The following is a 26,426-nucleotide window of genomic DNA, read 5'->3' as shown; positions in this document are numbered from 1 at the left end:
ATTCTGAGGATGCTCTTGGAAAGAAAGTGTTGTTTATAATTGATGGTGACCAAATAGAACCTACATCAGTCATGGAAGCAGAAGTTGAGAGTCATTCCAATGTAATCCACCTGGCTGGATTGTTGCCTTGAGGTTCAAAATTCAGTTTAAATAATTAAATCTACTTTTCTTTTTCTCTCTTTCTCTCTTTCTTTCTCTTTCTTTCTTTCTTTCTTTCTTTCTTTCTTTCTTTCTTTCTTTCTCTCTTTCAGGACTACCAGTTTTCCACACTACAAGCTAGTTGACATTCTTCTGCCATATGAATGATTAAAAATTAGAGTGGAGAAGACATCTAGATGTATTTTGGGAGTAAGGGCCATACAGTTCTCAGGTAGACATAGTGAGAAAATTAAGAGGAATGGTCAGATTCATCTGGAAGGGAATAGATGGCTGACCTAGGATTCAATTGACTTTAAGTAACTAAAGTTAAGTTTTGAAGAGCCTTACTGAGACATTTTCTTTCATGTGAAATTTTCCATAGGAGGCTCTGAAAGGAAATTATCACTAATTTTCCTCCTTTCCTTGTTTTTCTTGGTATGTAAGATGTTCCCTCTTCAGGTGCCAGGATCATTCCTCTTCTTCATCTTCATAAAATCAGTGTTTCCATTCCAGTAGCTATAACCTCACCCTTTTTCCAGTCATCCTGCACTCACACCAACCCTTTTATACAAAGGATCATTTGCAAGAGCAGCCAGGGCATTCCTATAAAACTTACACATACGTACTATGTCCCATACTTCGTCCTATATGGGCTACTGTAAGAGGACTCACTAAGTAGTGGAGAGCCAAATGGTCATTATCCTGATGATGTAAGACCATATCAAGTGAGAAGAGATCCAGGTGGCTGGACTTTAATTAAGTTTGAATCTCATATGCCCCTTTTTGGGTTGGCAGTCAAGAAGGTGTGACAACCAACCTAGCCAAGAATTATCCTTGGGAGAAAGAAAGTAGCAATATGCCCAAGAATGGTTAGAATAAAATCTCACATTTTCAAAAGATGTCTGTATGTCACCCCCACACTTTGCTCATCATTGTCACCCAGGAAGTGGCTGAGAGAGGATTATTTCTTTCTGAGATGACCATACTCAGTGACCAAACTACCTTACTAAGCTGTGGACAAGGAGAAGGTAAGGAAGCAAAAGACAGAAATGTTCTGTGTTGTTTTTGAGAAGATAATTCCAAAACTAAGTAATACCAGCTGCTTGGGAGGTCAGGGAGTGTGGAAGGTCTGTCCATATGGACCATTGAATATTTTAACACTCAACCAATTTTTCAGTTGTTTTTGAAATAAAAAGCATACCATTGTCTGATTGAAGATGATCTGAAAAGAGAGGGATAGTCTTTGTATTTGGTCCCTGAGAGGTCATCTCCAAGCTCTTGGCATATTGTGCCTGCTAAAAATATATTTGTTTACCTGCAGGTTTTGAGACACAGTATGATTTAAGGTGGAGGCTTTGAGTCAAGAAATCTCAGTGAGCTGTCTCTCTCTGTCTCAGAAATAAACATTTTTAAAAAATTGAAAAAAATAGGGGGCGCCTGGGTGGCTCAGTCGGTTGAGCGACCAACTTCAGCTCAGGTCATGATCTCTCGGTTCGTGCGTTCGTGTCCTGTGTTGGGCTCTGTGCTGACAGCTCAGAGCCTGAAGCCTGCTTCGGATTCTGTGTCTCCCTCTCTCTCTGCCTCTCCCCCACTCACACTCTGTTTCCCTCTGTCTCAGAAATAAATAAACATTAACATTTTTTTTTTTTAATAAAAAAGAAGAAATCTCAGTCAGTCACTCAAGGCACTGGAGACTGTGGTCAGCCATGTGGGTGGCCAATAAGGTTTATGTGATTAAGTCTTAGTAAAGACTCTGGGCACCAAGCATCAAGTAAGCTTCCCTGGTTTATAATATACCATGCATATTATCACAAAGCAATTCTGAGAAGGTAACATTAAGACTCTTTGGGAAGGGCAACTGGAAGCTCCACATTTTGGACATTTCCTGGGCTCTGCCCTATGTACTTCTTCCTGTGGCTGAGTTTACGTTGTATCCGTTCCCCAGAAGAATCCATAACTGTGAGCATAATAGCTTTCAGTGAGTGTGGTGAGTTCTTCTAGTGAACTGTTGAACCTAAGGAGAGTCTTGAAGGCTGCCGAATTGCTGCCGGAAGTGAGGGTGGCTTATGAACTGTGCTGCTTAACTTTGCAACAGGTGGCAGAAGTGAAGGGAGCCTGTGGACATCACAGTGACTCATATTAATTCAAAGACCAGAATGTCGTTGCCAGAGTGGACCGAAAAAGGAAGTCTGTAACCTAAAAATGGGTCAGCAGTTGGAAGGCACCAATAATAGTCCTGAGATGAAGTCAAATATAAAATGCTGTTGATCTGCCTTGAATTTTGCCCACTGAGCAGCGTGAACACTTCTGTTTTTTTTTTTTAATTGAGACATAATTGACAGATATAACATCATGTTAGTTTTAAGTGTGCAACATAATGATTGGATATTTGTATGTACTGCAAAATGATCACCATAATAAGTCTAGTTAACATCATCACGTGTAGTTACAACATTTTTTTGTGTGATGAGAACTTTGAAGATCTACTCTCAAATAAGTAATATAGTATTGTTAACTATAGTCACCATGCTGCACATTACATCCCCATAACTTATTTATCTTATACCTAGTAGTCTGTACCTCTTAACCCCCTTCACCCATTTCACCCACCCCCCTCCCCTTACCTTTGGCAACTACCAATCTGTTCTCTGTATTTATGAGTTCAGTCTTTTTCTTTCTTTGTCTTTTCCTTTTAGATTCCACATATAAGTGAGATCACACAGTAATTTCCATTTTTGATGCTATATAGCTGGTACTGAGGTTGGATAGCTTTAACAGCCCAGTGGTCATCACTGGATTCAGTCTACTTGAATCAAGACCAGGCTTTTCCAGGAATCTCTGTGAGCTGGGGGCCGAATGAGCCAGTAGCTTTGACTCAGGAAGTAGAGTGGAGAGTTGCCACTTTTTCATATAAAGTTGAGATACCGCTAGAGTCAGGCCTAGTATGTTTTTGAAAATGCCAAGAGTGGCTTGCTGGTCCCTTCCCATCTTTATAACTATTGAGTGCAAGTTGATCCACCCCAAAATGGGAAGTTTAGGCTACAGAGTCATAAGACCCGCCTGAGTTAGTCATTTGTTTCTGGCAAGAGCTCACTGGTGAGCTGATAGCGGCTTCTGAAAGGAACGCACTCAGTAGCTGTATCATGGAGGCCCAAGTACAGAATCACAAGGGGATCTTCCTGGTGGAGGCTACTTTCCATTGCGCAGTCTCTCTCACACAGATCAGATATTCATAGCTCAAAGGCGTCATTAAAGCTATGGGACTGCAAAGATCTAAGGTGTTCCATAGCTGGCTGGACAAGTTCCAGGGCAACTTTCTGGTCTGAGCTCTGCTCAGAGGATGCTGACTTGTGCATTGTTTGATATAAAGAATCAAGTAAAATTCCCAGGTGAGAGTATCATCTCCAAAGCCTAAAGTGTATTAACATGATGATTCTCCTTTTTTGTCACAGAGATCCAGAGAGATAGTAGTTTTTCTTTGATTTCTGGAAGCACTGAACATTGTTAGTCCACCTAAATAGTCCCAGTAAATCACCTGGTGTGAAGGCCCTTACATATTTTTGCCAGGATTAATCATCCACTCTTGCTGAAGAGATGTGATGATGCTACATTAAGCGCCATTGACACTAGAACTTCTGACTCACCAACCAACAGGACATCTATCTAGTGACAGCTTTGGGCATTAGAAGGTAGAGGCATGCATGCTAAATTCTGACCTGCCCCTAGGTAGAAACTTTGTCCTACTAACAGTTCTTTCGCTGTGGTTCTTCCCTAACCGATAGCAGCCCTGTTGGCACTTACAAAATAGTGACGTATAAACCTGTAACACATCAATCCTACTGTACATTCAGATGTAGAAGCATCAACAGCACATTGAATTGACCCCAAAGGATCCACCTACAAAGTCACATTGAATTTTTAAAATGTTTATTTATTTTTGAGAGAGACAGAGACAGAGCACAAGTGGGGGAGGGCAGAGAGAGAGAGGGGGGGACACAGAATCGGAAGCAGGATCCAGGCTCTGAGCTGTCAGCACAGAGCTGAGTGGGGGACTCAAACTCACAGACCTTGAGATCATGACTCGAGCTGAAGTTGGACACTTAACCAACTGAGCCACCCAGGTACCCCATACACAGTCACATTAGATGCCCCCCCTGACACCCCTGTGAACACTGTCCAAATAGCAACAGTTGAATTTGGTCATCTTCTTGTGTGTAGGACAGGGTAGGATGGTGAGTTGGGGCCTATATTTAACAGAGTCATAAAAGTTAGTTCCTCTTGTCCCTGAAGTTTCCCAGTATACATTAATGGGTGTATGTGGTTCTTAGTGCCTCTTGATGACAGGGGAACTTCAGCCCACCATTAATTTTCTTTCTCCATAAAGCAATTGAGATTAGGAGAGTGCGGGGAGGGAAGGGTAGAGGATACTGTGGGAGAGAACAGTCCACATTAGTAAGCACATCCCATTCATTTTTGGTTTCAGGTGGTGCAGGAGCTGCACATAATTCAACTGAGAAAACAAAACAAAACAAAACAAAACAAAACAAAACAAAACAATGTTTTTGACCTGCTTAGTGACTATACCAGGTGGCAAGTTCATCATTACTGACACCATCTATTTTAGCCTGAGGGACTCCTGGACTCATAGCTGCAGCCACATTTTCTTTCAGTCAGGGTAGTGATGTTTGCTGCTCCATTGCCTTGATGATATCCCCACCTCCTCCTGCCTGGAGGACAGTGACCAATAATTATATCCCCTTTGGGGCAACTTAATTCAATCCTAGTTTTCATCAGTCACTCAGCCCATAAACATTCATTAACAGGTAGGAGAGAAGGGGACACTTACTTCCTCCCTGAATCCCCCCTCCCTGCTGCCTCTGCTTACTCTAAAGTATTCCTTCCTGAACCCTGGGGAGTCCTTTCATCTCCTGAACACAGGCCTATGAGGCACTTGCTATTATTATTGTTATTATTAGTAGTATTTTTAATTTTTGAGAGACAGAGAGAACACTCATACAATTGGGGAGGGACAGAGGGAGAGAGAGAGTCTTAAGCAGACTTCATGCCCGCAGCAGAGACTGACCTAGGGCTCGATTTCACCACCGTGACATCATGAACTGAGCCAAAAACCAGAGTCAGATGCTTAGCTGACTGAGCCACCCAGGCACCCCTTTATTTTTTTTTCTTCCAGAAAGCCATGGCTCTGTTAACATTCGATCTCCAGTGAGAGATGTTGCTACTTGCAAACTACTAAGTTAGCCTGGCATATGTTCATGGAAGCTGGAGGAAGACATGGGACTCCAAGTCAGAAACAAAGGATTCTTTTTTTTTTTTTAATTTTTTTTTTTCAACGTTTATTTATTTTTGGGACAGAGAGAGACAGAGCATGAACGGGCGAGGGGCAGAGAGAGAGAGGGAGACACAGAATCGGAAACAGCTCCAGGCTCTGAGCCATCAGCCCAGAGCCCGACGCGGGGCTCGAACTCACGGACCGTGAGATTGTGACCTGGTTGAAGTCGGACGCTTAACCGACTGCGCCACCCAGGCGCCCCCAGAAACAAAGGATTCTTATCACTCATAACACATCAGAAAATATGAGCCTAATGTTTGCAGTGGTACACCTTTCCCCCTACCCCACCAAGTCCCACGGTGGGGGGGGGGGGGTGGCTTGGCACAGTTGAGGAACACCGAGCTTAAGCAACCTGAATCTTTTATAATCAGTTATAAGCAATTCTAAACAATTTTTACCCTAGAAGAAGACATTATTTTTTTTTATACTGGACAATTAAAAAAACCCTGCATTCTTCTTTGAAGGGAGACACTATTTTCCAAGGCTGCTTTCCATGTAAACATACTTGAAAGGTTGTTTGAAACCAAAGGGAAGTAAATGGGTTTGTTTGCAAGAAGTGTGGAATTGCTTAAGATATATGGAGAGTTGTCTTCCAACAACCAGTTCTTAAAAGTAGTGACTTTTTCTTTTTATATTCCTACCAAAATATTACTGTATTTGCTTTTATTCAATAAAAGTGTGGGTTAAAATAGACTCTGTCATGGGGAGAAGAATGGCAAACCGAGCTTGCTAGAGGTGCGCATATTAGGACAAAAGTGAAGGGTCTCCAGTAATTCAGCTTACATGTATTTGGGGCATGCTGATCTACTAATAGGGTAGCGTTCAAGAATTAATGCAGCATATATTTATTGAGCACTTACAATGTCCTAAATACAGTTTATTACTTTTGGACATACAAAAGCTACAGTAGAGACATGTAAAGTAACTATAATGTAATTATATCACGGATATGGTGGTACTTCAGACGAGGGACTACCCCTCGGAAGAGTGGTAGGAATCAGGTGAAGAACAAGTGTCTTTACACGGGTCTTGGGAGGATACTGTGAGTTTTCCAAGGGTAATAACTCGTTGGGGAAAGGAATTCTATGAAGAAAGCAGTGTGAGATCTGGCAAACATCCGCAGAGTATCTCAAGAAACATTTGGTAGTTTGACTGAAATAAAGATAACAGAATGGCATAGGAAATAACTGGCTAGGTAAATGGGGCCAGCTAATGGCAAGCTGTAACTGCTATACTAAGAAGTCTGGGTAGATCTCTAGGGTAAGAAAACCTTTAAAGATTTAAAGATGGAGGTAAGGCATGATCAATCTGCATATGCAGAGAACTTTTTGACTGTTGTGAAATAATTAGAAGAAAGGACAGGAGCTAGAGACAGCTAAAAGGCAGATGTGATCATACTTGTAAAAAGTACTAGGGGGGAGAGTCAGGGTAATAGAAGACAGTGGAAGACAGTCTTTTCAAACTAGAGGGGAAGGTGTATGTGTTAGAAGGGCAGAAAAAAATGACACCCCTGTTTTAAAACCTGTTTATGGGAAAAGTAGCCAATCAGTGTCATTTTGATGATTTATATCACTTTGATAATGATAGAGGTTCATTCACAAAACTTTTAAGAATCAACTTGTTAAATATTGTAAGGTAAAGAATGTTCTGTGACTTTCAACTCTCCCATTTTATTTTATGCATTTGTAAAGTGGCATAGATTGTACAAAGCCTCCTCATTACCAAAGTTACACATATCCGAAGTAGTCTCCTGCAAAAACAGAATTAATATTTGGACACTTTTTCCTGTCTTTAACTATCATGAATTTATTTTTTTTATTTGAATCAATGGAAAGTAGAATACAGCTATTTGTTAGAATTTCTAAGATTTAAAAAATAAAGGCCAAATGCTCAAAGAGTCACCACTCTAGCTTTATTAAATTTGAAATCAAATTTCTAATCTATCAAATAATCACAAAAAAACTATAGCTTTGTTAAATTTGGAAATAAAAAAATCTTTATGTCTATACTCAGAGGCTATTAATATCGCTATTAAAGGGAAAACTTTTTATGTACAGTAATCAGTGGCTTTATGCAGAGATAAAAAATACAAAGAATCCTTGCAAATGATGAAACATCCTAATTCTGGATAGTCTTTGATTAATACAGTGGAAGGCAAAGCACCTCCAGTGTCTTGGAATGTGGCACTGTGATAATACTGCAGCTGATCTTCATTGTTCTAGCTGGAGATTAATTATCTCCCTTCCTCTTATAATATCCGTTTAGTGCCTTATAAATTGGATCCAGCTATTAGCACTATTCATTTATTTCCTGTGAAGATGGTCGAAGCTTTATCTACTCGAGTGTTAGATTTAGCATCACTTTTCATTTCCTTCTTAGCTAAATACATGTTCTTCTAAATAGCTTTATTCTAATGCCTTTCCCTCCCCTCAAAACTCCCCCACCCAGAGACACAAACACAATACACACACTCACACACTAATACAAAAGATCTTTTCCTCTTTTCCCTGGTAGCTTTGCAATCCTTTGTCGAGGTTGAAAAAAGCATCACAAAAAGAGGGAAAGATCGTGACTCTGAGGGAGGCTGTGCCTCTGGACTGTGATGTTCACAAGGTTTTTTTTTTTTTCTTCCCCCCTCTTGGTGGGGCAGGATGGCCAGAGTGGGCTGGAGTTGGGTATTTCTCTGACTGCAGGTCAGTTAGGCTCTGATAAAACCCTAGCCTGTTAGGCTTTTAGCCTGTTAGCCTGTTAACCTGTTAGGTTAACTAGTTTCCCCTGAGGGCAGGCCCTGTTAGGAAACAAGTGCTCTGGTGTATTTCAAAACAGTTCCATTTCACCCAACCATTGCCAGAAGCAAGAGGGAATTTTTCTGATATTTACTGTGAGAACCTGGTTGCTCTTCTAGAGGTAAAACTCGCAGAAGCATGGGGACCCCCTATAACTGGGTCCCCTTGGAATTTTTAACTCTCCGACTTGTTCACACTGAGCCTCCAGCAATTTGTCAATTACAGCTCAAGTTTTCCTACCCCAGCGCTTGTTCCTGAGGCAGTTTCACATAGCTCCAGTAAGCCGCGACTCCCTGTGTGCACTTCTTTGTCTCTCCTGTCTTGGGATCAGGGTTTTCTCTGTGTCCTCCTCTCCTTTGTGGATCCCAGGAGAGTTGTCGATTCTTCACTGTGTGCAGCTTCTTACTTGTTGGGACAGAGTGATTTCTTAGCAACACATGTTGACAGAAAGAGAGAAGTAAGCTGGGTTCCGGTATCTGCCCGTCTTCTCAATTTAGGCAGTTTTGGGGCATCCAGGTAGGTATACTGTTTCACAGAGTGCAGGTTTCTTATCCTACTTCTATGTTGAGAGGTCAGAGAATTAGGCTGCTATGACAAGGCAATAGGCAATCAGCCGAGTGGCTAATACTTTTTAGACATCTTATCTAACTGATGTGCACCCTACAAAGATACCCGGAATGTGAAGGTTGGTACAGCTTTTAACCTCACAAAAAAGGAGCTAGGAGCCCAAACCTATGGCCAAATGATTGCAGTCGTTTTCAGGGTAATTCTGCACTCGGAGTACACACGGGGAAATGATCAGAACAAAGGGAAATGTTGGCTTATTTGCAACTGTGATTTATGGCCTTGATTAAAATGAATTTGTCCAATCTTTGCAAGGTATAGCTGTTCTCCGAGCTTAAAATATAGTGGAATAAAAAGTAATATGCAAGATCACTCACCAAAAAATGGACCTGACTATAAAAAGTTAAGCTTCTGTTGCTAATGTCCAAGTTCCTTTGACTTCATCAAGCGTTTTTTTTTTTTTTTTAATTTATTTTGAGAGAGAGAGAGAGAGAGAGCGCGTACACACACACACACACACACACACACACACAGGGAAGGGGCATGGAAAGAGGGAGAGAGAGAATCCTAAGCAGGCCTGGAGCTGTCAGCACAGAGTCGGGTGCTGGGCTCGAACTCACAAACCATGAGGTCATGACCTGAGCAGAAAGCAAGAGTCGGCCACTTAACTAACTGAGCCACCCAGGCACTCCTCATCAAGCTTTCCAAGACATAAGGAACTGTGTGTAAGTAGGTGGGCCTGGGAGTCAGACTAGGGGGTTCAGATATTAGTTCTGATATTACTAGCTATGTGATTTGGGGTAAATCATTTAAATTCTGTGTATTTTTAAAATTTATTTATTTATTTATTTAAAATATTTTATTTATTTTTGAGAGAGAGAGAGAGAAAGAGAACACAAGCAGGGGAGGGGCAGGGAGAGAGGGGGACAGAGAATCCAAAGCAGGTTCTGTGCTGAGAGCAGACAACCCACTGCGGGGCTCACACTCCAATCATCAGATTATGACCTGAATCGAGGATTATGACTTTATCCAACTCACTTAACCAACTGAGTCACCCAGGTGCCCTTCTGTGCCTTTATTTATTATCCCATCTGTAAAAATAGGTAAGATAATTTATTTTGTGAGGATTTACATAAGCTAAAAAAAAAAGTACTTAGAACAGTACCCACTTAGTCTGTCATCAACTTTTTTTTTTTTTTTCAACATTTATTTATTTTTGGGACAGAGAGAGACAGAGCATGAATGGGGGAGGGGCAGAGAGAGAGGGAGACACAGAATTGGAAACAGGCTCCAGGCTCTGAGCCATCAGCCCAGAGCCCGACGCGGGGCTCGAACTCACGGACCGCGAGATCATGACCTGGCTGAAGTCGGACGCTTAACCGACTGCGCCACCCAGGCGCCCCTGTCATCAACTTTTAATAAATGTTAGCTATTGCTATTATTCTCTAAAGTTAACAGTGATACTGTAAGATGAGATTAAAAAACTTTTTAATGTTTATTTATTTTTCAGAGACAGAGCATGAGCGTAGGAGGGGCAGAGAGAGAGGGAGATGCAGAATCTGAAGCAGGTTCCAGGCTCCAAGCTGCCAGCTCAGAGCCTGATTCGGAGCTTGACCTCGTGAACTGCAAGATCATGACCTGAGCTGAACTCGGAGGCTTAACCCTGTGAGTCACCTAGGCATCCCTGTAAGATGAGATTTTACAATCACGAAGTCCAAGCGTACAGACTTACTTTACCATTATTGAAGTACCATTAAACCCAATGAAATGGAAAATATAACTTGGTGATTGTTATTTTCTGTTTTGCAGGCTATAAAACTTTTTTAAAAAATCGGGGTGCCTGGATGTTCAGTGGGTTAGGTGTCTGACTTCGGCCCAGGTCACGAACTTGCGGTCTGTGAGTTTGAGCCCTACATGGGACTCTGTGCTGACAGCTCAGAGCCTGGAGCCTGCTTCGGAATCTCTCTCTCTGCCCCTCCCCTGCTCATGTACAGTCTCTCTCTCTCTCAAAAATAAATAAAAATTAAAAATAAAAAAAAACAATTAATTAAAATTAAAATATCAGTGTCTACATCCTTAAATATTTGCTCATCTCCTTATGGTCCTAAATATCCCGAGTACCAGGTCTCCTTCCGTTTGAAAATGGTGGGCTTATTGTTCTGAAAATTGTTGCTTCTCAGATAGTTTGATAGTTCCTCATTGATTTTTTTTTTTCCAACGTTTTTATTTATTTTTGGGACAGAGAGAGACAGAGCATGAACGGGGGAGGGGCAGAGAGAGAGGGAGACACAGAATCGGAAACAGGCTCCAGGCTCCGAGCCATCAGCCCAGAGCCTGACGCGGGGCTCAAACTCACGGACCATGAGATCGTGACCTGGCTGAAGTCGGACGCTTAACCGACTGCGCCACCCAGGCGCCCCAGATAGTTCCTCATTGAAACAACTTGTTGAGTTGATTTACTTTCTCCCTCTTGTTCTTGCTACTTGTCTGTAGAGAAATACATACTTGAAAGACTGTTTCCCACTCTGGTTATGGATTTCTGTTCTCTCTTTGAGTACCTTCTCTTATTGGGCAGCAAGACATATTGAGGTCTTATAGGGCAGGGGTGTTGTCTGTTTTTATAGTGTTATTCTTTTGTGAAACTGTTACTCAATTTAAAGAATAAATTGCCTTGTGTGTGAAATGCTGTGAGGCGAGTTTGGCCAGATGACCCAGGTAGACTTCTACTTTTTTAAGATACACTTTTGGTTCCTGTCCTTTTGGAATGGGGATATGTTCTGTGTTTCTAGTCTACAATGGACCATCTTACCATTTTCAAATCCAAAAGAAGTATGGAGATATAGAAAACACAGTCAGAACCTACAATATTTTTTCAAGTTACTAAAACCTCTTTTAAATTTTAGAGGCTAAACTGAAAGCTGATTTGGTTATGCTGACATGTTAATAATCTATTATATATACAGTTAATGCTACGTTTACTTTTTATAACAATTTACTAAATGGAAAAAAGAGGGATTCCCTCCCCCTTTTTTAAGATGTTAAATAATTTAGAAACCTGGTATTCAAATTTAGGAGGATTTTTACATTAAACATAGATCTTTGCATTGCTGAATCCAGGAGAAAATATGGTGGAGGAGGCGACCCTCAAGCTTTCAAAGTTGTAACAAAATTCTAGCATTGTTATATTTATAATTCAGGAATGATCCAAATATGTTAGGCATATTTTTCTTTCTTGAGACATCACTGCAAAATAATACATTACTTTTACTTATATTGTGTGAAATATATTTAAACTAAAATATTTCCAGGAAGACCATGAACTTAATGAAAATCTCCAGTTAATGAGTTGCTTATCAAATCTTTTTCTTTATATTGTTTAAGTCTCCAATTGAGAATTGTATGTAGAAGGAAAGTATTTCAGGATACCATTTGCATTTAAATAAGGTTTGAAGTATCTGCAATGGAAGTTGAGTTTCTCAAATAAAAAATGCATACTACTGGGGCGGGGGAGATAAATTTGCTAGTTTTTAAAATTTAGAAAGTAATTGTTACAAACTATTTCTTTATTCCCAAAGAGACAACTTAACATTCTTGTACAATAATAGGGATAAAGAATCCTACCATTTCAGTTGTTAACAAAATTATATTGAATACATAGGCAGTGTTTTGTTTGGAAATGAGAACAATCTGATACCAGAGTTTGAAAGAGTCTTCATGTCTTCTTGCTATAACACAACATTTCAAGCTTTAACAAATCAGTTTAATGATAATGTAATTAACTTTCAATGTGAGAGAATTTGCAGATGGTGCTGAAATTCTAATTTTATTTTACAGAATAGAATTGTAGTGGTTGCTGAGTAGAACATTTTTCTTAGTTGGTGCAAAGCAAAGAATTGAACTGGTTGTCTAGATTCTATTTTTCTTTAACTATATAAACATCGACCTTTAAATGATTAGTTTTATGGACTTTTTGTTGCCAATTTGTATAGGAAACCTAATAACTAATTTATTGCCAGTGAAGTGGGAATTAAATAGAGGGACATTAGTAGCTATAAATGTATAATATTTTTACCAGGGAAGATTCATTCAGCCTTCATCAGCTAGAAAAGCATCTCAATTAGCTATAATATCGAAGTGGGGGAGGAATCGCAAGAGCAAAAGAACAAAATGTCTGTCTGGGAAAGAAAATGATAAACTTTGCTACAAAATTATTAACTTCCTGGTTTTCCATTGCAGCAAGGAGGGAGCATCACATTACTTTGTGGTTAGAAGTCAGTGATATAAAACACTGACCCAGATTCTCATTGTATAAAACTCTGTGGGAGAATTATACTCCACTGGTAGATTTCAGTGTGTAGAAGCATAACCACAATTATTAGATGCTTTTCTCCTAGGAAAATTAACTCCCTGGTTGTTTAAATAGAAAAAAAGAAGTTCTTTGAAACTATTCAGCAGCAAATAGACTAAAAAGATATTCACTTACAGTGATAACTTCTACTTCCTTCGCATTACTAGTTGAAACAATCTTTCCCTTTCTCAGTAGTAGCTTTTATTATGTTCATTTCAGTACTGAAGATGAAATTCCCACCGACTGGCAGAAGCCAATAGTTTAGTTCAAGGAGATTGTAAATTTAGATTCAGGAAGACATCTCTCTTTTCTATTGCCGTTTTACATTCAGACAAGCTAAACCACAGTCATCTGTGCTCTTTTTGAGAAATGAATTTATCAGACTATTGGATTTCAATTTGGTGAAATTAGGAATTGTAAACTTAATTTCAAAGCCCTATATTTTTAAATACTCAATAATGCTGGAAATTTCTTCCTTTGTACTTTTGATTGTTATAAATTTCGTCTGAGCTGTGATTTTGTTAATATGAGCAAGTGGAAAGAATATGGTATTAGTAATTAGAAGATTTGGTTCTAATCCTAGTTTTGCACCACCAGACTTTTTAACATTCTTCAATACACTTAACATCTTTGGGCTTAATTGTCCTCGTTAATTAAATAAGGAGGGTGGATAAAATGATTTTTTTTTGGCTTTCACTTCCTGGGCTTGCACCTGCTGTGACTTGCTCCAAAACAGAGGCTACCTGTTTTGAAGTTACTGAACAGAACATTCATATTTATTATGTATTTAATACTTATTATATATTTATTATTTATCATGTTGTATTCATTTCCTGATTGTTGTGCACTTTGTGATGTCCACAAAGCTCACATTTTTCACATTTAAGTTACGGAAGCAGAAATCTATCTAATTCATTTAACAAGTATTTTAAATTAAATTTAACAGTTATCTTAAGTTACATCATTCAACAAAATAGGCAAAGATCAGAGCTTACATTTAACTGAAAAGAGAAATAGACAAGAAACAAAACAAACCTGTAATTTATAAGAAACAAAAAAAAACCCCATATGCAACATTATGTAAGAAATTCTTCCAGGTTATAGAAAAGGAAAAAGAACAAGTAAGGAGGTTGTGGTGGATTGTCTTATTAAATAGAGTGGGCAGGGGCGCCTGGGTGGCGCAGTTGGTTAAGCGTCCGACTTCAGCCAGGTCACGATCTCGCGGTCCGTGAGTTCGAGCCCCGCGTCAGGCTCTGGGCTGATGGCTCAGAGCCTGGAGCCTGTTTCCGATTCTGTGTCTCCCTCTCTGTCTGCCCCTCCTCCGTTCATGCTCTGTCTCTCTCTGTCCCAAAAATAAATTAAAAAAACGTTGGAAAAAAAAATTAAAAACAAAAATAAAATAAATAGAGTGGGCAGGTAGGGCTCATGAAGGAAAGGTTAGAACAGAAACTTGAAATACGTGAGTCAGCCAAGCCAATATCTAATGAAAAGCAGTTCTGGCAGAAGGAACAGCTAAGTTAAGATCCCAATGCGGGAAGCGGTCTGTTGTGTTCACAGAACAGCAAGAAAGTCAGTATGGTTGGGCTTGTGTGATCGAAAGGAAGGGTAGCAAAAAGCGTAAAAAAGAAAAGTGTGAATGATTTTCACAATGGCCCCAATATTTTCTGCCTTCCTTTTTCCATACTCTTTGATCATGATTCTCAGTACTGACTCTTTCTCAATACTGGCTATGGGCTTGGTCAGCTGTCTTGTTTTCAGCAATGGGATGGCAGCATACTTGATTTGAGGGAGCTGGTAAAAGCCTCTCCCGTTCCCTTGGAACCCTACCGCTGCCACGGAGGAAGCCCAGGGCAGCCCAGGGAGGATGAAAGACCACACGGAGTGGAGCAGAGGCATCTGGCATCTGCCTGGGGTCCTCCTGGACCAGTCAGCTCTGGGGAACCCACCAGCTGACAGTGGACACTACGTAGTTGACCATTAGGTTCATAAGAACTAATTGAGTGTTTAAAGTCAATTTTAAGGTGGTTTGTTTCACAGCACTGATCCCAGAAGTGTTGCCAGGGAGATAATAGAGGTTGGGAGTGAATACTGAGGGGCTCTGTTTAGAATTGTATACATTTTGGGGGTGCGTGGGTGGCTCAGTTGGTTAAGCATCTGACTCTTGGTTTTGGCTCAGGTCACCATCTCATGGTTCATGAGTTCGAGCCCTGTGTCGGCTCCATGCTGACAGTGCAGAGCCTGCTTGGGATTCTGTCTCTCCCTCTCTCTGCCCCTCACACCCCTCTATCTCTCAAAATAAATAAATAAACTTCAAAAAAAAGTTATTTCACTCTGAGTATAAGAAATCATGATAAGGGTTTAAGCAGACATATGGCATGATCTTTTATTTTAGAATGCTCACTCTAGCTGCTATACCTAAAGGGGTGTCTATACATCTTCATTCAAATTCTTGCTTCTCTGGACCATCCTTATTCATAACTCCAGAGTGCAGAAGAGGGATTTCTACCTTATTTGGCACATTTGCTCAACTTATGAAGAGAAATGTTATTGTCAATTTAACTTGGATGTGGTATTACCTTCTTGTGGACACCAAAGTTTGTTCTGACTTTTCACCTTTCCTCCAAGGAATTATTTCAATTCCCTTTTGCTCAAAGATGAGTACTGTATGTCAAGTACGACCTTCTTACCCAATTTCCATGTTTAAGAGAGCTAGTGGCATTACCTGGCTAGAGTCTCATGGATATTTTGAGAAAAAGCCAGGGGAGGTAGAACCTATTACATTTTTCTAATATTGTAGAATCTCAGATTTCGGGATATAAAGCAACAAGATGAAATGACTTCTAACAGTCTAGAATTCTGTGTTCTTCTTTTATTCTAAGATCCAATCTCTTCATGACAATTTATTTACTACCTCACACAAAGTGATACTTCTTGGACACCATTGGCAACAAATGTCACCCAGAGCATCTCAGATCTGTATTCCAAGTTATAAGAGTCATATTCTTTTGCTAAAACAGAAACTGCTATGGTTTCAAAGATGATTGTACTTCTTGCTTTGACAATAATTATTTAAGAAAAATGTGTAGCTTTGGGAGAATCTTTTCTATCTCTGAGAATAAATAAAGTTTTGTTTGAGTAAATTATATATTAATTCTTCAATATCTTTGTCTTGCTCTCTCTCTCTCTTTCTCTGCTTCTCTCCTCTCCTTCTCTCTCTTTTTCATATCCAGCTATCTGGTTATCATTTACCTAAGAAATAGAAGATCCTGATGGACTATAATTCTTAGAAAATTAATGAGCATCAGAGTATCTGAGCCCTAGTCCTGGTTCTATTATATAGTGGGGAACATAGAACAAATATCAATTAATCTGTTTTCCTTACAGATATTTAAAATTGTTAGTAACTTTTTATTTTTTTGAAGTTTATTTATTATGAGAAAGAGATAGAGATGAGAGAGAGAGAGTGAGAGAGAGAAAGAGAGAGAGAGAGACAATGGGGGAGGGGCAGAGACCAAGGGAGAGAGAGAGTCCCAAGCAAGCTCTGCATTGTCAGCACTGAGCCCGATGCGAGGCTTGAACTCATGAACTGTGAGATCATGACCTGAGCCGAAATCAAGAGGTGGAGCATAACCGACTGAGCCACCTAGGCACCCCCCAAAATTGTTAGTAACTTTTTAAAAGATATTTCTTTTACAAAAGCAAATTTGCATTATTATATCTAATCCTGATAACAGCCATTTGAGGAAAATATTAACATCATCTACATCTAAGCTACAATATATTTCTAGATATTAAAAGAAAACTCTGACTATTAGGGTAATTACACATTTTTTCATAGAACAGAGAAAAAAGTTATCTGCCCAGTATTAAAAATTAAACTATTAAGGCTGTAAATGAAATAATTAAGTGTCTAGCATAGGTTGAGTACACATTAGGATATATTATTTCATTAGGAGACTGTGCACTGGTGAAAAAGAAATAAGCAGACTTCTCAGGAATTTGTAAACACTGGCTCTGAACTGACACTGTTTCCAGGAGACCCAAAACACCTCTGTGATCTACCAAAGTGAGAGCATTTGAAGGCCAGTTCTTGTTGTTGTTCGGGTGTTTGTTTGTTTTTATCTCAGATGCATTTCACAGTGGGGCCAGTGGGTCCCTTCACCCATCCTGTGGTTGTTTGTCCAGTTCTGGAATGTGTGATCGGAATAGACACACTTAACAACTAGCAAAATCCCCACACTGGTCTCTTGATCCGTGGATTGAGGGCTCTTCAGGTGGGAAAGGAAAAGTGGAAGGCTCTATGTAGGACAATGGCCTCTACGAAAATAGGGAATCAAAAGCAGTATCTTATTTCTGCAGGGATGGCTGAGAGTAGAGCTACCACCCGCGACTTGAAAGATGCAGGGTGGTAATCCCTCTATATTCCCATTCAGCTTGCCTATTTGGCTGCAGGAAACATGAATTTTAGAGAATGGCGATGGATCATCCTAAGCACAACCAGGTGGTGACTGAGGTTGCAGCTGCTGTGCCAGGTGTAGTTTCATTGCTTGAGTAAATTAACACATTCCCTGGTACCTGGTATGTATTGGTCTGGCAAATAATTTTTCTTCATCCACGTTAGTGAAGACCAGCAGAGTAGTTCAACCCGCTGGCAGAGCCAACAACACACGTTCACTATCTTATGTTGGGGTTATGTCAGCTCTCCCGCTCTATGTTATAACTTAGTTCACAGGAATCTTGATCACTTTTCCCTTCCACAAGATAACCCACTAGTCGTTATATTGATGACATTCATCCATCGAGCAAAAAGTAGCAGCTACTCTAGACTTACTGGTAAGACATTGCAGATCAGAGGGTGAGAAATAAATCTGACAACAATTCAGGGGCCTCCTACGTCAGTGACATTTCTAGGACTCAAGTGCTGTGGGGCACGTCAAGATATCCACTTTAATATGAAGGATAGGTTGTTGCATCTGGACCCTCCCACAACCAAAAATGGGATGTAAAATTGAGCGGGTCTCTTTAGACGTTGGAGGCAATATATTTTTCTCATTTTGGTGTGTTCTTCCAGCCCACTTGCCAAGTGACCAAAAACCTGCTCTTTTTATTGGGATCCAGAACAACAGAAGGCTCTGTGACAGGTCCAGTCTGCCATGTGAGCTGCTCTTCCACTTGGGCCATCTGATTTAGTAGATCCAATGGGGCTTGATGTGTCAGTGGCAAATAAAGGTTTTGCTTGGAGCCTTTGCATGCCCCTATAGATGAATATCAGCTTAAAACCTTCAGATTTTGGAAGAAAACCTTGTCATCTTCTGTGGATAATTATTCTCCTTTTCAGAAACAGCCTTTGGTTTGCTATTGGGCCTTAGTAGAGACTGAATTTTAACCATGAGCCACTACGTTATCAGGCAACCTGACGTACCACGAACTGGGTGTTGTCTGACTCCCAAGCCATGAAGTTGGGTATTCACAGTAGCACACCACCATCAAAAGCAAGTAGTACGTATGGAATTGGGTTCCAACAGGCTCTGGAGGCTCAAGTAGGTTCCATTAAGAAATTCCCAAATACCCGTGGTCCCCACTCCTGTTACTTTACCTTATTTCTCACAGCCTGCAGCTATGGCCTCATAAGGAAGTTCTTTATGATAAGTTGATAAGGAAAGAGGATATTTGGGCCTAGTTTACAGATGAGTCTGTATGATAGGCAGACACCATCTGGAAGTGGGTAGCTACAACACTATAGCCCTTCTCTGGGACATCCCTGAAGAACAGTGGTGAAGGGAGATCCTCTCAGTGGACAGAACTTCAACAGTGTATCTGGTTGTTCCTTTTTTGTTCAAGGAGAAATGGCTAGATATGGGATTGTATACCAATTCATGGGCTGTGGCCAATGGTTTGAGTAGATGGTTAGGGACTTGGAAGATGATTGGAAAGTTAGTAAGAAGGAGATCTGGGAAGAGGTATGTGGATAGGGCTCTCAGAATGGATAAAAAATTTAAGTATTTGTGTCCCATGTGAATGTTCACCAAAGAGTGACATCAGTATAGGAGTATTTTAATAATCAAGTGGATGGGATGACCCATTCTGTGGATGGCAGTTAGCCTCTTTTCCTAGCCATCCTTGTCAGAGCCCAATGGGCTCATGAATAAAGTGTCCATGGTGGCAGGTTATGTATGAGCTCAGTAACAGGGACTTCTACTCATGAGGGCCAACAGCCACTGCTGCAGTCACTGCCAAGTGTCCAGTGTGCCAGAAGCAGAGAGTTTCTGATGTAGAGACATTCTCTGGAGTCGTCATCCAGCTACCCGGGGGCAGATTGATTACATTGGATCACTTCCATCATGGAAGGGTCAGCAATTTTGTTGTTACTGGAATAGACACTTACTCTGGATACAGATTTGCCTTCCCTGCATGTAATGCTTCTGCCAAAACTACTGTTTGTGGACTCACATAATGCCTTATCTCCTCTCATGGTATTCCACACGGCATTGATTCTGATCAAGGAACCCACTTCACAGCAAATGGGCCGATACTCATGGACTTCACTGGTCTTACTAAGATCTGGCTGTGTGAAGCAGCTGGCTTGATAGAGTGGGGGAATGGTCTTTTGAAAATTCAGTTGCAGTTCCAGCGAGGAGGCAAGGGCTGTACCTCACAGGGCTGAGGCAAAGTTCTCAGGAGTTGGTACATACTCACAATCAGTGTTTAACATAAGGTGCTGTTTCTTCCACACTCACAATTCATGGATCCGGAAATTAAGGGGTAGAAATGAGAGTATCACCACTCATTATTACCTCTAAGGATCTGCTGATTACACTTTTGCTCCCTGTCCACATAATCTTCAGACCTTGCTCGTCAAGAACTCTGGACCAAAGACAGAAATGCTTCCACTGGGAGATACAGAAATGTTTCCAGTTATATGAGCCAATTCCTTAAAATAAATCTGTCTATATACATCATATTGGTTCTCTTACTTTGGAGAATCCTAACTAATACAACTAGCAATGTCTGCCAGAGGAGACTTCAGAAGTGTTTGTTTACATTATAATTCTACATTTTACAGTATGTGTTCTTTTCAACTATAATGCACTTAAAAATAAAGACAATTTACATGGGAAATGTTATTATTTAATGGATGAAGGAATTAAGACCTTTATTTTTTTAAACAAATTTTATTTATTTTTGAGAGAGAGAGAGAGAGACAGAGCATGAGCAGGGGTGGTTCAGAGAGAGAGGGAGACACAGAATTTGAAGCAGGCTCCAGACTGAACTATCAGCACAGGGCTCGATGCGGGGCTCGAACTCATGAGCTGTGAGATCGTGATTGAGCTAGGGTCGGATGCTTAACTGAGTCACCCAGGCACCCCAGGAATTAAGACTTTTGAGTGGTTAAGTGAATTTCTAAAGATGATACAAACAATAAATATCAGGTGCAGGATTGACGCTCATATTCCAGAGCTACAAATAACACAGTGGCTTTCCAAGGGGCAGTATTCACTTACACCTATTAGATTGGACTTGGGCAACATGATTGCTTATTAACAAAATGAACATAATTATATCTAAATCAGAAGATTTTTTGAAAATTAATTGAGTTGTGTATTTCAGGCATCCTGGATAGTGCCTGATTATGCCATATATTTAATATTTTATGTTGTTATTTCTTACTAAAATGAAAATGCTACTTTTTGTATTAAATCCATTACTTTTATGAAGAAATCGTCTATATTTTGCTAAAAGTTAAAGTGATATAAAAAAGTTATGGTTTGAAAAACTTTTGGGTTTTAAATGATTAGCTTTAATTGAGAAATCTTTTAAAATAAAGCTTAGATGAACTATTGTCAAATCTAGTTATGTGATATTTACTGATAAGGCAAGAGATGGTCTGGGCACCCTGGATTTTGGATGCTTCAAGTTGAGAGAATTAGTGAAGCATGACACCAAGTATGAATTCATACTCTTAAAAAAATCTAAGAATGCCTTTAGATTCTTCTTTTAAAACTCCAGTATTAATGTTTAGAAAGCACTTAGGAAGGGTTTTATCTCTAATTTCCCACAAAGACCCCTTTGGAAAATGATTGATTGGCATTTGGCAGACATCCTTTACTGTGTTATAGTTTTGTGTTATGGTCTTTTAAGCTTCAATATTAGGGGAAAAAATTTCAAAGTATGCACTTCTGTATTATTCCCAAAGGTAATAATATGAGGATTAAATGCAATCAGTTTTCTGAGTCAGGCACAGCCATAAATATGGTATTGAACATATGTTGAAACAGTCTATAAGGTTTCAGAACATGAAGAATGAGCTAAAGATTTTTTTTTTTGTAACCCAAATTCCTTCTATTCAAGAGCAAAAAGCAATTGGAGGATGCCAAAAATTGTAGATTTGGGTTGAGTAGCCACCACTATCATGGAAATTTTGGCTGCTGAAATCCAATTCTGATACATCCCATGTGAGGAATGATAGTATCTTTACTAAGATCAAGAGTTTTAACAGCAGAGAGATGCTAACAGAAACTCTGTAACTTTTGATAGACCTTTTTATTGAAGACTTACGCTGTTGGTTATTTGATTACTGGTTTCCAGAACAAAATGTAATTCTGTCTGTATATCTGAATTCTAACACTATCATGGCTGTTTTTACTGGAAGTATTGAACCTATCGGTAACATTTGGTATAGTTGATCTCTCTCTCTTTCCTTCTACATTGCCTTTTAAAATTTTATTTCCAGATCACTGCACTTGATTGGTTTTCTTCTTAGCTTACTGGTTGTTCAGTTACCTCTGTCAATTCCTTCTCTTTTAACTGACCCATTACCGTTGGCATGGCCTAGAGCTTGGTTTGTGGACTTCTCTTTTTTAGCTAAAGATTTATGGTGATCTCATCTAGTCTTATAACTTTAGAAACTATATGCTGATGACTTCCCAAATTTTTATGCCTCTTAATCAGACTGTACTGCAAACTACAGACTTATATATCCAACTGCCTACTCAACATCTCTGTGTCTGTGTCTGTCTAATAGACATCACAAATGTACCATGTATAAAGCTTCTGACATTCCAAATAGTCCTTCCTTTGGACATCTGCTGTACTTCCATTGTTCCTCCGGTATAAGCTGAGACCCTCGGAGCAATGCTTATCTCCATTCTTTCTCTTGCATTCTATATCAAATCTGTTAGGAAATGATGGCAATTCTGTCTTCAAAAAGTTACTTCCACTGTTACCTCCTTGGTCTGAATTACCATCATCTCTTGCCTGGATACTGAGTTATCCTTGTAAAATATAAGTCAAACTATGCCATATCTCCATTTCACTCAGATTAGAAGACTGAATCCAGAAAGTGGCCAATGTGGTCTCTCATGTTCTGCTACCCACCTCTGCTCTCTGACTCCTCCTACCATTTTCACACATGCTCAGTCAGCTTCAGCATACTGGCTTCCTTGATGTTATGTGAGCATACCAGATATATTTTTATTTTAAGGTTTCTGCTCTATCTGTTCTGGAAAATTCTTCTACCAGATAATCAATATGGCTAACCTTACCACCTTGTCTAAATTTCACCATTTCAAGGAGGCTTACCCTGATCACCATACTTAATACTAAATCCTGACCTCCCCCCACACCTTCTGTACTGCTCCTCACATCCCCAAACTGGACTCCCTTTACCATGCTTGATTATTTTAACTTTTTTTCCCCACAGAATTACTTTTGATACCTTTTCCCAACTAGAATATAAACTCTTTAGGAAACTTTGGTGTTGGCCCCTGGTGTGTCTAAGCATCTAGAACAGTGTTAGGTACTTAGTAAACATTTTAAACAAGTTTTGAATGAATAAATAAGTTACATCTGAGAAAAGCTATACATTCTGGCCCAAATTTCATCTGCAGGCAAGAAAAACTAAGTAGTGTGAGTTTGAAGAGGACAGTAGTTTGAAAGAAAAAAAAATAAAAGTTTTCTCTTTGCAATCTACCAAGTTCAGTTTACTCTATTATCTTTTACACATTTAACATTTTTATGCAAAAAATATTTACCATTTTCATATTAACTATTACAGATAACAGAACTATGTATTTTTATATTAAAGGGAAGAAGACACAATGACTGCCCTAGGGAAATAATAGGACAGCATAGAACCAAGGCAGGCATTGCTGTGATCTGAAGAGTGACCAAAACTCCAATACCAACAAGACATCAAAGATAACTTCAAAGCACCTGAGTTTTAAAGCGGGTATAATGTCTGGCGTGATCTGGCAGGTTTTGAAAGGATAACGTTCTGTCTGAGTTATGATAAAACTTCATAAAGATTTATGTGTTTCTTGAAGCTTATGATTTGTATATTTCCTTCATCTTTCCCCTCATTTGTTATTATAAATCCCAGCTGTTATTGTATGCATTTTTAAAGTACCGTGTGCTATATATTTTCCTGCTAGAGACTGTTTGGATGTTTTCAATCCATGAAATGCATTCAGATTTTGAAAACTTCACAACAGAAAGAGACTCCTTAGAAAATAGAAAAAAAAATCAAGTAAAAGTGTATATTGTTAGTCTCATGAAGCATTAGGAAAGCATAGCTCAATGTTAAAAATTCCTAGTAGAACTAGAAATTAAAAAGAGATGAGGGAATTGAATGGAAAAATAGCAGAAATCTCCTGGGACCAGAGTGGGGAAAATCTCAAACAGAGGAACATTGACAGAAGTATTATTTTAAATTTTAAACTGTTTATTATTTCTTTGAGAATTGGATATAATGTGTATGTCAACAGTAGAGTTTTCAAAGACATCTTTTGGGCTAACCTAAAGCGAATTGGTTAATTACATTTCTTTAATAATTAAACATTTTTGGCTCATGTTAAAATATGCATTTTTGACGGAAAAATAGGTTCCATTTATTCCTGTTTCTCAACATACTGAAAGGCAATATAGCAGGCTGTTTTTGAGCAACGATGAAGCAATCTTAAGAATTCAGCATGGCTGTTAACTTTTGAAACTTTGTAGTTGGAGTGAGAACATTACTCCAAGAGTGATGCATGGAGTGAGAGAGAGGAAGCCAGCATCCCGTGTGCCATTTTTCTGACCTGGATTGTTTTATACTCACAGTGTTACTATGAAATGATAGGGACAAATAAAATTGTTTTGAGATTGTTTCTATGAAAAATAATTGGGGTCACTGAAAAGTGCCGTTGTAAAACATGAAATTATTAGCATTTGCATGAAACTGTCCTTAATTATAAAAACAAAATTAATATGAATTGTTTTGTTTTAACTGTTCTAATTTCTTTGTTATTTTAATTATGCATCAGTTAAATCAACTATAAAATGTGGATATGTATGACATCCACTTGAAATTATCATTCATAAGTGTTCATTCTTTAATTAAATATCTAAAATATGCCAAAGCAGAAAAAATCTTTAATTGCTTTACGAACAATATGGGATTATATACAATGTGTTGAATATTTGGGAAGAAAGTGAAATTTTCATCTTACTCTTTAAACTTGGTAATATTTTGTTTCCTAATGCATTATAATATCACAATTATTTTGTATACTCTCGTGTATTGTGTGTCAGCAAGTACAATATTATTATATATTGGGAAGCAAAATAATACCAAGTTTTTTCATATTAACAAAATTAATAAAACGTTTTCCCCTGTTAAAAATATTAAAGTTTTCTCATATTAAAAATACAAAGTATTACAAAATACTTATAGTGGGCAAAAACTAAGACTGCGGTGTGCTGTCTAAAGTGATTTATGATCTTCCAATGCTTATAGTACTGTCAAGTTTCAGTTTTGGATCACACTATTATAACGTGTCAAACAATTTTAAAAATACTCCAACAGTTGACTACACCTGTTTCCACTTTGCAAATCCTTTCAAGTTCATAGCACTTTGATCGAAAAGGAAATATTTAACTTCTGTCTTTCTTTTTCAATCTAAAAGTTGGAAATTTCTTCTTATTGTAATTTTTGTATGATGTATTAACATTAGCAGGATCATAAATTGCTAAGATTAGTAAGTCATCTATTTGATCATTTGTAAAGAGATTTTTCACAGACTTTCATTTGGGTTATTTTCTTTTTTTTTTTTTTTTCAATTTTTTTTTTCAACGTTTATTTATTTTTGGGACAGAGAGAGACAGAGCATGAACGGGGGAGGGGCAGAGAGAGAGGGAGACACAGAATCGGAAACAGGCTCCAGGCTCCGAGCCATCAGCCCAGAGCCCGACGCGGGGCTCGAACTCCCGGACCGCGAGATCGTGACCTGGCTGAAGTCGGACGCTTAACCGACTGCGCCACCCAGGCGCCCCTGGGTTATTTTCAAAGATGTGAACAGAACAAAATGTGGTAAAATTTTGCTAAACTATATTATCATATCCTAATGAATAACTTTTAACACTTAATCCAAGTATTGGAGGTATGCTTCCTTATATTTGACATATATATCTGCATATATACATGTTCTCCATTTAAATATTTAACAGCATCTTCTGGTTATGCCAAAAGTAGGACACATTCTTCATGTGGTTATTATTTAGCATTTTGTCCAACTTACTTATTTTGGGCAGCTTTAAGCGGAATGAAGTCCTTGTTATCTTAACTCTTTCATGTGACCTGATTGTCATTGGAAGCCACCATTTCTCTGTTCAGTCACCCCTCATAGGCAGAAATCATGGAGATGACATAAAGCCATTGTACTATTATTTCTCTCATTCTTAGCACAAGCATTTGATTATTTCTATATTGCGTTAGTGAGGATTCAGGGAGTCACCTTTAAACTGTGGAAATAACAATAACATAAATTTTCACAAGAAGACACTGAGAAGCAATCCGCAGATAAAGAAAAATCCATGGAGTGCTGCAGGTGAATTTGACAATCTTTACTAATGCTTTGGATTTTATGGATATTAATTCTCTCAGTTTTCAGACGTATTCTAGTTTCATGACGCACTTTGAGAAATTCTTTTTTTCAGTCCGTTGTGGAATTTTAATAGAAGGCTTAGCAGTGTCTTAATCCAAATAAGTTATCAAATACATATAAAAGAATCAAGTGCAGCCAAGAAATCCCCCTTGGCAGAAATATTATAAAGGTAATAGTTGGATGAGAAATTTCAAAATATGTTATTAAAATGCTCAAGGAAGATTTCTAGGGATGTAATTTAGTGTGCTATTTAGGTAACTTCTTAAAGATACAAAGTACTTTTTTTAAAAAATGAAGACATTTATGCCTTCAATAAGCTC

The 26,426-nt window shown here is 38.9% G+C and overlaps 2 long non-coding RNA genes across 2 annotated transcripts in view; both read left to right on the top strand.

The window, feature by feature from the left end:
- LOC121036123 (uncharacterized) overlaps positions 1-26,426 on the top strand; it is a 132,509-nt gene that overhangs the window by 35,624 nt on the left and 70,459 nt on the right. The gene's annotated exons all lie outside the window — the stretch shown is intronic.
- On the top strand, positions 1,080-23,512 carry LOC121036124 (uncharacterized). Its single transcript, XR_005793251.1, has 2 exons — positions 1,080-1,166; positions 23,271-23,512. It is a non-coding gene; the product is annotated as an uncharacterized LOC121036124 (long non-coding RNA).

This window comes from Herpailurus yagouaroundi, unplaced genomic scaffold (assembly GCF_014898765.1).
Source record: "Herpailurus yagouaroundi ecotype Mexico unplaced genomic scaffold, PumYag 162, whole genome shotgun sequence".
Taxonomy (NCBI): domain Eukaryota; kingdom Metazoa; phylum Chordata; class Mammalia; order Carnivora; family Felidae; genus Herpailurus; species Herpailurus yagouaroundi.
This window is presented reverse-complemented; position numbering and strand designations above follow the sequence as displayed.